The sequence below is a fragment of the Schistocerca piceifrons genome, chromosome 4 (assembly GCF_021461385.2).
Source record: "Schistocerca piceifrons isolate TAMUIC-IGC-003096 chromosome 4, iqSchPice1.1, whole genome shotgun sequence".
Lineage (NCBI taxonomy): Eukaryota > Metazoa > Arthropoda > Insecta > Orthoptera > Acrididae > Schistocerca > Schistocerca piceifrons.
Window position 1 is genome coordinate 144,413,771 of NC_060141.1, and position 13,515 is coordinate 144,427,285.

Here is a 13,515-nt window from a genome sequence, read left to right on the forward strand (position 1 = left end):
ACAGATTATATAATGGTAAGACAGAGATTCAGGAACCAGGTTTTTAACTGTAAGCCATTTCCAGGGGCAGATGTGGTCTCTGACCGCAATCTATTGGTTATGAACTGTAGATTAAATCTGAAGAACCTGCAAAAAGGTAGGAATTTAAGGGGATGGGATCTGAATAAACTGCAAAAACCTGAGGCTGTATAGATTTTCAGGGAGAACATTAGGGAACGATTGACAGGAATGGGGGAAAGAAATACAGTAGAAGAATGGGTAGCTTTGAGGGATGAAATAGTGAAGGCAGCAGAGGATCAAGTAGGTAGAAAGACGAGGGCTAGTAGAAATCCTTGGGTAACAGAAGATAGTATGAAGGCTTTCACGACCGGATGACATATCTTCTGGTAAACCTTCCGGGATGTAAGGTCGTGGTCCATGAAACTCTTCAACTCCTAACGTTTCGTCCAGAGCTGCGCTGGACATCTTCAGAGGGGTGTTCCTCCTCCGGTGAGTCTTGCCGACTGACGGGTCGGACGTCTGAGAGCAACTTATGTATCGTAGAAAGTGGGCGTGACCAGAGTTACACGTGATATGCAGAGATAAAACTTAACTATCGATCGTAATCTCGTCACGGATAAAACTATCTAGCAATTCTGTAGTGCTACTGTCCAAATATCATTAAGTTTCATGGTCTCTTCTTTCCGATTAAAATTATCCCTATGTTTATATATTTCAATTGTTTCTCTACAAAGCCGTGGGTAATAGTTCGTCGTCGTAGATAAAATTTTTGTTTCGGAAAACTTCACTTGATGATTTCCTGGCTGAAAAGCGTGTTCTGCTACAGCCGATTTATCTGTTTTTCCTAATCGGCAAAGACTTCTGTGTACTTTTAACCGTGTATTTACGCTTCTTTTTGTTGTTCCAACATAAACTTTACCACATGTACACGGAATTTTATATACGCCACTGGCTGATAGAGGAGCACGTTTATCTTTTACAGACCGAAGAACATGACAAATTTTCTTCGTTGGTCTAAAAACAGGTCTAATATCATGTTTACTTAAAATCTTTCCAATCTGATCCGTTACTTTCTTTATAAAAGGGAGAGAGACTGTATTCTTCCATCGTTTTTCGGACTTGTCCTTAAGCTTTTTGTTGTTTGGGTGCAGAATTCTGCTTACTTCTTTCTTTGAGTAGCCATTTTTCTCAAAAGCGTGCTTCAGATGTTTTAATTCGTCGTCTAGATACTCCGGCGTGCAAATCCGTCTGGCTCTGTCTGCACGCCGGAGTATCTAGACGACGAATTAAAACATCTGAAGCACGCTTTTGAGAAAAATGGCTACTCAAAGAAAGAAGTAAGCAGAATTCTGCACCCAAACAACAAAAAGCTTAAGGACAAGTCCGAAAAACGATGGAAGAATACAGTCTCTCTCCCTTTTATAAAGAAAGTAACGGATCAGATTGGAAAGATTTTAAGTAAACATGATATTAGACCTGTTTTTAGACCAACGAAGAAAATTTGTCATGTTCTTCGGTCTGTAAAAGATAAACGCGCTCCTCTATCAGCCAGTGGCATATATAAAATTCCGTGTACATGTGGTAAAGTTTATGTTGGAACAACAAAAAGAAGCATAAATACACGGTTAAAAGAACACAGAAGTCTTTGCCGATTAGGAAAAACAGATAAATCGGCTGTAGCAGAACACGCTTTTCAGCCAGGAAATCATCAAGTGAAGTTTTCCGAAACAAAAATTTTATCTACGACGACGAACTATTACCCACGGCTTTGTAGAGAAGCAATTGAAATATATAAACATAGGGATAATTTTAATCGGAAAGAAGAGACCATGAAACTTAGTGATATTTGGACAGTAGCACTACAGAATTGCTAGACAGTTTTATCCATGACGAGATTACGATCGATAGTTAAGTTTTATCTCTGACAAAGGTTATCTCTGCATATCACGTGTAACTCTGGTCACGCCCACTTTCTACGATACATAAGTTGCTCTCAGACGTCCGACCCGTCAGTCGGCAAGACTCACCGGAGGAGAAACACCCCTCTGAAGATGTCCAGCGCAGCTCTGGACGAAACGTTAGGAGCTGAAGAGTTTCATGGACCACGACCTTACATCCCGGAAGGTTTACCAGAAGATAACAGAAGATATATTGAATTTAATTGACGAAAGGAGAAAATATAAAAATGTAGTAAATGAAGTAGGCAAAAAGAAATACAAGTGTCTCAATCGGCAGGAAGTGCAAAATAAATAAGCAGGGATGGCTAGAGGGCAAATGTAAGGATGTAGAGGCATATATCACTAGGGGTAAGATAGATACTGCCTACAGCAAAATTAAAGAGACTTCTGGAGAAAAGAGAACCACTTGTATGAATATCAAGAGCTCAAATGGAAACCCAGTTCTAAGCAAAGAGAATGCTGGAAGGTGGAAGTAGTTCATACAGGGTTTGTACAAGTGTGACGTACTTGAGGACAATATTATGGAAATGGAAGAGGACTTAGATGAGAATGAGATGGGAGATATGATACTGCGTGAAGAGTTTGACAGTGCACTGACAGACCTAAGTCGAAACAAGGCCCTGGGAGTAGACAACATTCTATTAGAACTGCTTACAGCCTTGGGAGAGCCAGCCCTAACAAAACTCTACCATTTGGTGAGCAAGATGTACGAGACAGGCGAAATTCCCTCAGACTTCAAGAAGAATATAGTAATTCCAATCCCAAAGAAAGCAGGTGTTGACAGATGTGAAAATTACCGAACTATCAGTTTAATAAGCCACGGCTGCAAAATATTAACACAAATTCTTTACAAACGAATGGAAAAACTGGCAGAAGTCGACCTTGGGGAAGATCAGTTTGGATCCCGTGGAAATGTTTGAACATGTAAGGCAACACTGACCCTACGACTTATCTTCGAAGAAAGATTAAGGAAAGGCAAACCTACGTTTCAAGCATTTGTAGACTTAGAGAAAGTTCTTGACAATGTTGACTGGAATATTCTCTTTCAAATTCTGAAGGTGGGAGGGGTAAAATAGAGGGAGGAAAAGGCTATTTACAATTTGTACAGAAACCAGATGGCAGTTACAAGAGTCGAGGGGCACGAAAGGGAAGCAGTGGTTGCGAAGGGAGTGAGACAGGGTTGTAGCCTATCCCCGATGTTATTCAATCTGTATATTGAGCAAGCAGAAAAGGAAACAAAGGAAAAATTCAGAGTAGGAACTGAAATCCATAAAGAAGAAATAAAAACTTTGAGGTTCGCCGATGACATTTAATTCTGTCAGAGACAGCAAAGGACCTGCAAGAGCAGCTGAACGGAATGGACAGTGTCTTGAAAGGAGGATATAAGATGAACTTCAACAAAAGCAAAATGAGGTTAATGGAATGTAGTCGAATTAAGTCGGGTGATGCTGAGGGAATTAGATTAGGAAATGGGACATACAAAGTAGTAAAGGAGTTTTGCTAATAACTTACGATGGTCGAAGTAGAGAGGATATAAAATGTAGACTGGCAACGGCAAGGAAAGTGTTTCTGAAGAAGAGAAATTTTTTAACATCGAGTATAGATTTAAGTGTCAGGAAGTCGTTTCTGAAAGTATTTGTATGGAGCGTAGCCACATATGGAAGTGAAATGTGGACAATAAATAGTTTGTACAAGAAGATAATAGAAGCTTTCGAAATGTGGTACTACAAAAGAATGCTGAAGATTAGATTGGTAGATCACATAACTAATGAGGAGGTATTGAACAGAATTGGGGAGAAGAGGAGTTTGTGGCACAACTTCACTTGAAGAAGGGATCGGTTGGTATGATATGTTCTGAAGCATCATGGGACCACCAATTTAGTACTGGAAGGCAGGGTGGAGGGTAAAAATCGTAGAGGGAGACCAAGAGATGAATACACTAAGGAGATTCAGAAGGATGTAGGCTGCAGTAGGTACTGGGAGATGGAGAAGCTTGCACAGGATGGAGTAGCATGGAGAGCTGCATCAAACCAGTCTCTGGACAGAAGACCACAACAACCATCCCTTTGGAAGGAATCATTATGGCATTTTTAACTCATTTACAGAAATCACAGAAAACCTAAATCACAATTGAACAGTTGGGGATTACGAGCCTGTCCTCCAAATTGCAAGTCCTTTGTTTTAACTACAGAATCACCTCACTCACGGTTTCACAATAGTAAAACACTATGTTTCTTCGCCTACTTCTTTATTTAATACGAAGTTATCAACTGTTTGAATATGTATGATCTTGTGTTTCATACCAGTGAGATTTTAAATGCACACACACAGGGTGGTCCATTGATAGTGACTGGGCCAAATATCTCATGAAATAAGCATCAAACGAAAAAACTACAAAGAACGAAACTCATCTAGCTTGAAGGGGGAAACCAGATGGCGCTACGGTTGGCCCGCTAGTGGCGCTGCCATAGGTCAAACGGGTATCAACTGTATTGTTTTTAAATAGAAGCCTCAATTTTTTATAACATATTCATGTAGGACGTAAAGAAATATGAATGTTTTACTTGGACCACTATTTTCGCTTTGTGATAGATGGCGCTGTAATAGTCACAAATGTGGAAGTACGTGGTATCCCATAACATTCCGCCAGCGCGGACGGTATTTGCTTCGTGATACATTACCCGTGTTAAAATGGACCGTTTACCAATTGCGGAAAAAGTCGATATTGTGTTGATGTATGGCTATTGTGATCAAAATGCCCAATGGGTGTGTGCTATGTATTCTGCTCGGTATCCTGGACGACATCATCCAAATGTCCGGACCGTTCGCCGGATAGTTACGTTATTTAAGGAAACCGGAATTGTTCAGCCACATGTGAAACGTCAACCATGACCTGCAACAAATGATGATGCCCAAGTAGGTGTTTTAGCTGCTGTCGCGGCTAATCCGCACATCAGTAGCAGACAAATTGCCCAAGAATCAGGAATCTCGAAAACATTGGTGTTGAGAATACTACATCAACATCGATTGCACCCGTACCATATTTTTCTGCACCAGGAATTGCATGGCGATGACTTTGAACATCGTGTACAGTTCTGCCACTGGGCACAAGAGAAATTACGGGACAATGACAGATTTTTTGCACGCATTCTATTTAGCGCCGAAGTGTCATTCATCAACAGTGGTAATGTAAACCAGCATAATATGCACTATTGGGCAACGGAAAATCCACGATGGCTGCGACAAGTGGAACACCAGCGACCTTGGCGGGTTACTGTATGGTGAGGCATTATGGGAAGAAGGATAATTGGCCCCCATTTTATCGATGGCAATCTAAATGGTGCAATGTATGCTGATTTCCTATGTAATGTTCTACCGATGTTACTACAAGATGTTTCACTGCATGACAGAATGGCGATGTACTTCCTGCATGATGGATGTCTGGCACATAGCTCGCGTGCGGTTGAAGCAGTATTTAATAGTTGACAGGTGGATGGCCTGCACGTTCACCGGAGCTGACGTCCCCAGATTTCTTTCTGTGGGGAAAGTTGAAGGATATTTGCTATCGTGATCCACCGCCAATGCCTGACAACATGCATCAGCGCATTGTCAATGCACGTGTGAACATTACGGAAGGCGAACTACTCGCTGTTGAGAGGAATGTCATTACACGTACTGCCAAATGCACTGAGGTTGAAGGACATCATTTTGAGCATTTATTGCATTAATGTGGTATTTACAGGTAATCAAGCTGTAACAGCATGCGTTCTCAGAAATGGTAAGTTCACAAAGGTACATGCATCACATTGGAACAAATGAAATAAAATGTTCAAAGGAACCTACATTCTGTATTTTAATTTAGAAAACCTACGTGTTACCAACTGTTCATCTAACATTGTGAGCCGTATGTTTTTAACTATTACAGCACCATCTATCACAAAGCAAAAAAAGTGGTCCAACTAAAACATTCATATTTCTTTACGTACTACATGAATATGTAATAAAAATGGGGGTTCCTATTAAAAAAAAAACGCAGCAGATATCCATATACCACACACTACAGTAAATGTGTCATCTAATACCTGGTAGTGCATGTCATCTATATGTCTATGTAATATTCTGCGAGCCATCATGCAGTGCGTGGCAGGGGATACCCTGTGCTACATATATTCATTTCCTTTCCTGCTCCACTCACAAATAGAGTGAGGGAAATATGACTGTCTATATGTGTCCCTATGAGCCCAAATTTCTCGTGTTTTATCTTTGTGGTCATTACATGAAATCTATGTTGGCAGCAGTAGGGTAGTTCTGCAGTCAGCTTCAAATGTGCGTTCTCTAAACATTATCAGTAGCTTTTGTTGAAATTAGTGTCTTCTTCCCTCCAGGGATTCCCACTTGAGCTCCTGAAGAATACTCTGAACATTTGCATGTTGATTGGACCTACCAGTAACAAATCTAGCAGCTCACCTCTGAATTGCTTCCATGTCTTCTTTTAATCTAACCTGGTGCAGATCCTAAGCCTCAAGCAGTATTCAAGAACAGATCACACTTGTGTCCTATAAGCAATCTCCTTTGCAGATGAACCACACTGCCTTAGAATTTTTCCAATAAACCAAAGTCAACAATTTGCCTTCTCTGCCACAATCCTCACACATATCGCATATGACATGACTGTGTCAAGCAGGACACTAATAATGCTGTATTCGAACATTATGGGTATGTTTTTCTTTTCTGGCTCCATTAAGAACCAGCTGCCATTCATCATACCAACTAGAAATTTTGTCTAGGTCATCTTGCACCAACTTACCATCACTTATCTTCAACACCACCTCATACACCACAGTATGATCAGTGAACAACTGCAGATTGCTACCCCTGTCTGGCAGATCATTTATGTATATATAAAATAGCATTTTCAGTGGTACCTGTCATCTGTTCTTTGAACTGCATATGTTTTACGATTTATTATGCTCCAACAGCAAAACTGATAAACAGTTTTTATCACAAGAACTAAGTAAGAAAATAAAAAACATTTATGTGGATGCTATCATCATTTATATGGTGAAACCTAACCCCACCATCAATTTCAGAGGTTCTTCAGGGTTATTTTCATAGTATTTCAGAATAAGGAACATGTGGTCTCCATTGATTTGTTACAGAGTAATAGTATAGCAGCAATTTATTTGCTTTCTTAAAGTATCTTCAATCCCAATTACCTTTGCTTCTATTAAAGTATCTTCAAAGAAAGTAAAAAAGTTTGTAATATGCAATCACCAAAATGTACAAAGTAAAGTATGAGTAATGGAACAACCCTTCAATGCAGAATGTGATGTGGTAACTGCCACTGCAGTGACAAGTCAGCATAATGTCGTCATGCCACATTTTCATTGCTTTCAGTTAACAGGAACAGGACGTGCCTGACGGCCAATTCTTTGTCAGTAAATGTGTGTCACTGGTAATATACAACACTGCTGGAAAAAACCTAGCCCACGAAGGTGCCAAGGATGGCTAAATCCAAGTGCAGGGCCGAAGAATTGAGAAGGCAGTACTGTTGTCGAGAGCAACTACTGCAAGTGAATGAAACAAGTTTTTTCTCCCCCTCCAAATGATACACACACCACATTCTGTCAGAAATTAACCATTGTGTAGATGATGTCAGTACAATACATATACAAACATAAATGGGGGTAGGAAATACAATTAAATGCAATTACACTGTAATAAACTGCAGGAAACCATGGGTTCATTATACCAAAACACTCACGCAAAATATCCCTTAACAACCCATATAATTTTTTTGGAGTTTGGTTTTACCCTGTAGAAAGGAATAACAACTATAAATTACTTATGGCTGACAGTGTTAGAAACTCTGATACCAGACTTATTGTTTTCTACAAAATATCACAGCACCCTTTATCAAGGTTGTGAAAAAAATGGACGTGAAAATAAATTTAGGAATATAAAAAAATTATTTTTGACAAGCATATGTGGATTATTTACAGCTGCTTTTAAAAATAACATTGTTCCAAAACGTTATCTGGGGCCTCAACAAAAAAACTAAATAAATACCCAAGTACCAGAACAGATAACACTGGAACCTCTATGAGGTAGTGGTGTAAAGGAGGAAGACCTGAAGAGGAGCAATGACTGGTGGAAAGACTGACAGTTGCTCCTGAACATATATTTAACATACCACTGGTAGCAAAATTTCACTGGAATAGTAACAACTGCAAAATACCTAGAAGTAACTGCCTGGAGTGACCTGAAGTAGGAAAAACAGATGCCAGGCTGAGACTTACTGGGAGACTCTTAACAAAATGTTATTCATCCATTTGTTTCACTGATTACTGAGTACCGTTCAACAGTCTGCGGACTTACCAGGATTAATAGAAGAGTTGTAAGATCTAATCAAGACCAACATGTTTGCTCATGCAATGTTTTAGTAATTGCAAGACCGTTATGGAAAGGCTCGACAAGCTGTAGTGGCAGGTGCTACGAGAGAGATGCTGTAGTCCCAAGAGTTGGAGATTTGCAGCAATAAGAAGAGAGCTCCGTTTGTGTACTGAATGAATGGACAATTTAATCAGAATAATTTCTTCAGCATTTCTGATGTACTACTTTCGTTATTAATGGCAAACCTACACAAGAAACATCTTATGGCACTACAAGCTGAAGACCATGAGCTCCACTGCTGTCTTTTGCTATCTTACTTATTCAATGGGAACCTTCACTGCCCCCACGTTCCAAGAGATGGCACTGTATCCGCATCAGCAGTCTTCCTACCTTACTGCTATTTTATATATTTAATGTTATGTAGTGGCACGTATAATAAATTATACGCTTTCTACTGTAATTTTCTGACAACACTTCGTATTACAACATGGTGAATTCCATTTGCAGCTTCTGTAGCTTCATTCACCTGTTTTTTTATGGCCCTGTTTAATGACAAACTTTTCACCGTATATTCTGGCCATAAAGGTCTCCTGATAGTTCGTTCCTCAGAGAAGATATCGTGGACTTGTTCCGGGGATACCTTAGATGTGCGGCATGTTGTCCCATCTTGCTGGAAGAAGCAATAGTGTCTTGTATTCAGCGAGTTGAGCACAAACTATGGATCTGTGTTGAGGGTAGAGTCAAAAAATGATGCATGTTCCTGTTACACAGCACCAAGTGCCAATTTTTTTCACCACGGAGTGGTTGCTGACATACAATGTTAGGGTTCATTGACAAAACAAATAGAAGAATGCTAACAATTGATTATTGCATGAAACTATTTATTCTTGTAGCTGTTTATTTCATACGTCAAAATACTGCATTCGCATTCAAAGAGGGAGCATGATACTTTTATATGCACCACCCTCTATTTTCTTCATGTCAGTGTTGTTACATATTTTGTAATCTATGTTGCAATTACTTTGTTCTTATACATACCACTTGATGTAACTGTACACACTTAAGTGCCAACACCTGGCCTTTTTGGCAACTTTTGGCTTGGCTTTTGCAAGCACACAGTAGTTAGTCTTGCTCTAGCTATGAGTAGGCCACAGTCAAATCTGACATACTGAACACAAACATTTCTCAGTTTTGACAAGTTACTTTATGTACCAGTTTATATGTATTCCAGAACTGACAGCAATCTTCTCATGCACAGTATGTTTCTTTTTGTATATTACTGATATCCTTGTTTTTAATAATTTTCACTACCTAACATACTTTTCTGTTTATTTTGTTCAAACAAGTCTTCAATTAGTTGGTTTTTACCATGACAGTTTTTCTTTATTGAAAGCATTACTCATATGGGCATGGTATGTTTTGTATAGGCCTATCACTTTTATTTTCTTAAATAGCTCCCAGCTATTTAGACTATGCCGGGTTTTCGAACACCATATCCTGACACACATTCTATCATAAGTGGTGTGTTATTAATTTTACATATTTCCTCATTTTCAGACATTTATTACTTTGAAGTTTAGTTCATAAAATTTAATTTAAAGCAATTTTCTGTATTTTTCTTGCTCTCCAATTGAAGATCATTGCTTAGTCAATTGAAATTAGACACCACATTTCAATGTTTTATAATTTATACAATCTAGGAAATTAAAAAGTTCAAAAATTAAAAAAAAAAAATGATAGTGACCAATAAGACCAAAAATTAAATTCTCTTCCATATGTGGAACATCCATAAATTTGCGGACATATGCCAGCAAAGAAACCCAGCTGAAGTTCCATAAAATCCTTGCTTAAGGAAGTCAAGCATGGGCAACAATGAGACATCGAAACAGTAGAATACAGACTCAATAAACGAGGTTTTTAAGATTAGTGAAAGGATGTATGTGGAAAGACCATAAAAGAAACGAGTTTAAAAGGAAATATTTAGGAATATATAACCTAAACACAGAAGTAAAGGGAAAGAAGAGAAAATGACAGGAACATGGAGGCTACCTTTATGGGTGGAGAAAGACTTCCGGTAAGGGCTCTCAGTTAGGAATGCCCTGAACAAAGAAAAGTAGGAAGGCCAAAAAGAGATGGAGTACCGTAACAGGCACTTTGCTGACCTCTACGCCACTGAGTGCAGAGGCAAAAGTGAAATATTGTATTTACCAAACCAACATGATCCTGAATAACAAACTATTTTACAGTTATTAATTGTATGCCTAAGAAAAGTAACATTATACCTAGGCCTATTCTGAATTTTTGCCATTTATTGATTGTTTACATTTTGATAATACAGTAGAAATAAAATGGTTTAAATTAATTTGTGTCCTCACTTCCTTTTTTGTTTACTTTCTAAACCAAGTCATCTGTGATATCTCCATTTTAATAATAATACTAATCATCTTTTGTAAGGCTACTGGCATTTCTTCTTTCCTGACACAACTCCCATAATATGCCAACTTCCGAGGCATTCATTATCACTGGACACATAGCACTTTTTGAATCCTTTCATAATATATTCACATGAGATTCAGTCCCAGACACAAAGGATCCAGTGGCCCAGCATGGATAATGTAGTTTCTTTAGCCCCACCACCTGGAGTATGGGTATGGTCTCCTTAAAGACGCCAGTCACTGTAAAGCTGCCTCAGGTGGGCTTTAAAACGTCTATTTATAATTTCCACTACTTGAAGCTGTGAGGTCATGCTGCCAGCAATTGCCAGATCTATGTTGTTCTTTGCTAACAGATCCTTAATTTCCCAGGTAAGGTGCCCTCAGAAAGGCTCCGTTTCCAACAGCTTTCTGCTGTAAAGCAAACAGAATGGTATTCTGTTCCAAATGATCTTCAGCCAATCTTTCATCAGGTCACTCATCATCATCCCTTTCTAGACATCTAAAAGAAAGTCCCGTAGGCAGCTTTTCTTCTGGTATTGTTTTTCTGCAAAGAATCACATTGGGGGGAACTTGCTTCAATCTGCTAGTGCACCCGGCATTTCTGTTATTCTGGCATTTTTATTGAGAGAACTTTTTACAGGAACGCCTCTAACACCCTTCATGTAAACAATGACATTTGACAACATATCAAAATAAAATGATGACTGGTCAGCATTGACCCCATGGCCTACCAAGCAGTCATACTGTTTCCTTAAATGGATTATATGATGATAATATACAAGCAGTTTTTCATCAAATGCTGCAGGAAGTTGCTGAGCTAGCATTGTTTTATGTCTTATCACAAGCCCCACCCTCTTCTCCACCTTTTTACATCAGCCAATGCTTGCTCTGAATTGCAGAACACATGCAGTTGAAAAATTCCTCTTGATCACCAGGGTCTTCATTCAGGTAACTTCTTAACTGGGATGCTTTCACTGAGTTTCCCTTGCACATACTGAACAACCCATTGCTTCAATCATGAAACACTCCCTGCTTCAGTCCACTGAAAATCTTGTGCCTGAAACGCATTTTTTAAATTTGTTCTTTATCTGGTGTCACGAAAAAACATTTGTGACAGCAAATGTGCTTCCTGCTTTACACAGTTTTTCATGGCCTCTGTTTCATAGGTCACTATTAACTCTATGAGTGTTGTATTGCATGCATGAACCAGTTGAGAACCATAAACTGTTAGATCATCTTTCTCAACAGTCATGTTTGTCATTTACACTCGTTATCTATTTTTACAATCTACAGTACTTGCAGACTTAACAATAAAATCAACCTGAATGGCATCAATACATGGTCCTCTCAGCTCACTGCAAAATATTTGTGTTGTTATTCTCTAACAAACTACTTAACCTGACAGCATTTGCAAACATGAGAGGTACAGCATTCAGAATTTGGCTAAAGTGCTCTTACGGTGTCAACGGATTTTCGTTGTGCGCTGCAGTTGACAATTTGTCGTCATTTGTTGTAGCCAGCCCGATGATAGTGTGCAGTAGCCAATGAGAATAGCTGTACCTTATAACGTTACCACAAATACATGGCTCTTTTTTCCCCTCCAGAAAGTCACGATTTCTGACAATGGCTGTACCTTATAACTTTGGTTATCACAAATATGTGACTTTTTTTCCTCCAGAAAGTCACGATTTCCAACACTGTGGTTGGGTAGGGGGAGGTTAGTGTTTACCACTCCTTCCGCGAAAAGGTCATTAGAGACTGAGCACAAATTCAGATTAGCATAAGATGGAGAAGGAAAATGGCCGTGCCCTTTCAAAGGAAACATCCCAACATCTGCCTCAAGTGACTAACGGAAATCGCGGCAAACCTAAATCAGTATGGCTGGCCGTGACTTTGGATCACTGTCCTCCCCAGTGTGAGTCCAGTGTGCTAACCACTGCATTAGCCTACTTTGTTTGTGGTTAGGCAGGAACCTAACAGCAAATCTTAAATTGCTGCAAGCAGAATAAAATATAAGCCAACTTCATGCACAAAGTGAAAGGAAACTGCAAACAATCTCACTGGCTATTTAAATCTGACCCATGATTCATCTTGTTGACTTCCCACCACTCATCAGATGAGCCACTGCTTACAGCAGCCTATAAGGGAAAATCCACTAACATAGTAGGTGCATTTATCTCAGTACTGATGTTTCACATGGAATTAATTTCTCAAATAGCGAATGAAGTCTTCCTAAAATACTATTTACTGTACAAAACAAGCAAAAATTGAAATGCCAGTTTAATTCTCATTATATACTCCAGCTGTTGAATTTCATTATACAAAATACTCCTGACAAGCAAGCAACAAAATCTGTCAAAGCAACCCTGCCATACCTTCTGTGAAAGTACAAAAGGAAATGGGTATTATAATTAGCTGATACTTCAATTCACACCCTTCCTCTATTACAACAGAATATGTGATGTAAGTAACAAATCCAGCTGACCTATTTTCAGTCCAGTCTATCAGTCAACATTATCTGTATAACGCAAGAATATGAAATGATCAATGCTGGTACAGGAGTCCATTTTTCTTGCAAATAATGCTACACATATACAATTGTGCATTTGTAATGAAAACGGGCAACTGTAAAATCTTTCAGTATCTAAAATGCTCCAGGATCTTCCACTACATCTCTATAATGTGGTCAAATGAAAATTTGACATAAATAGTCCATATAGCTATAATGA

At 38.9% G+C, this 13,515-nt stretch overlaps 1 protein-coding gene across 5 annotated transcripts in view; it reads right to left on the minus strand.

Annotated features, from left to right (window-relative positions):
- Positions 1-13,515, minus strand: part of LOC124794625 (tyrosine-protein phosphatase non-receptor type 2-like) — a 75,031-nt gene that overhangs the window by 55,875 nt on the left and 5,641 nt on the right. The window lies entirely within an intron of this gene.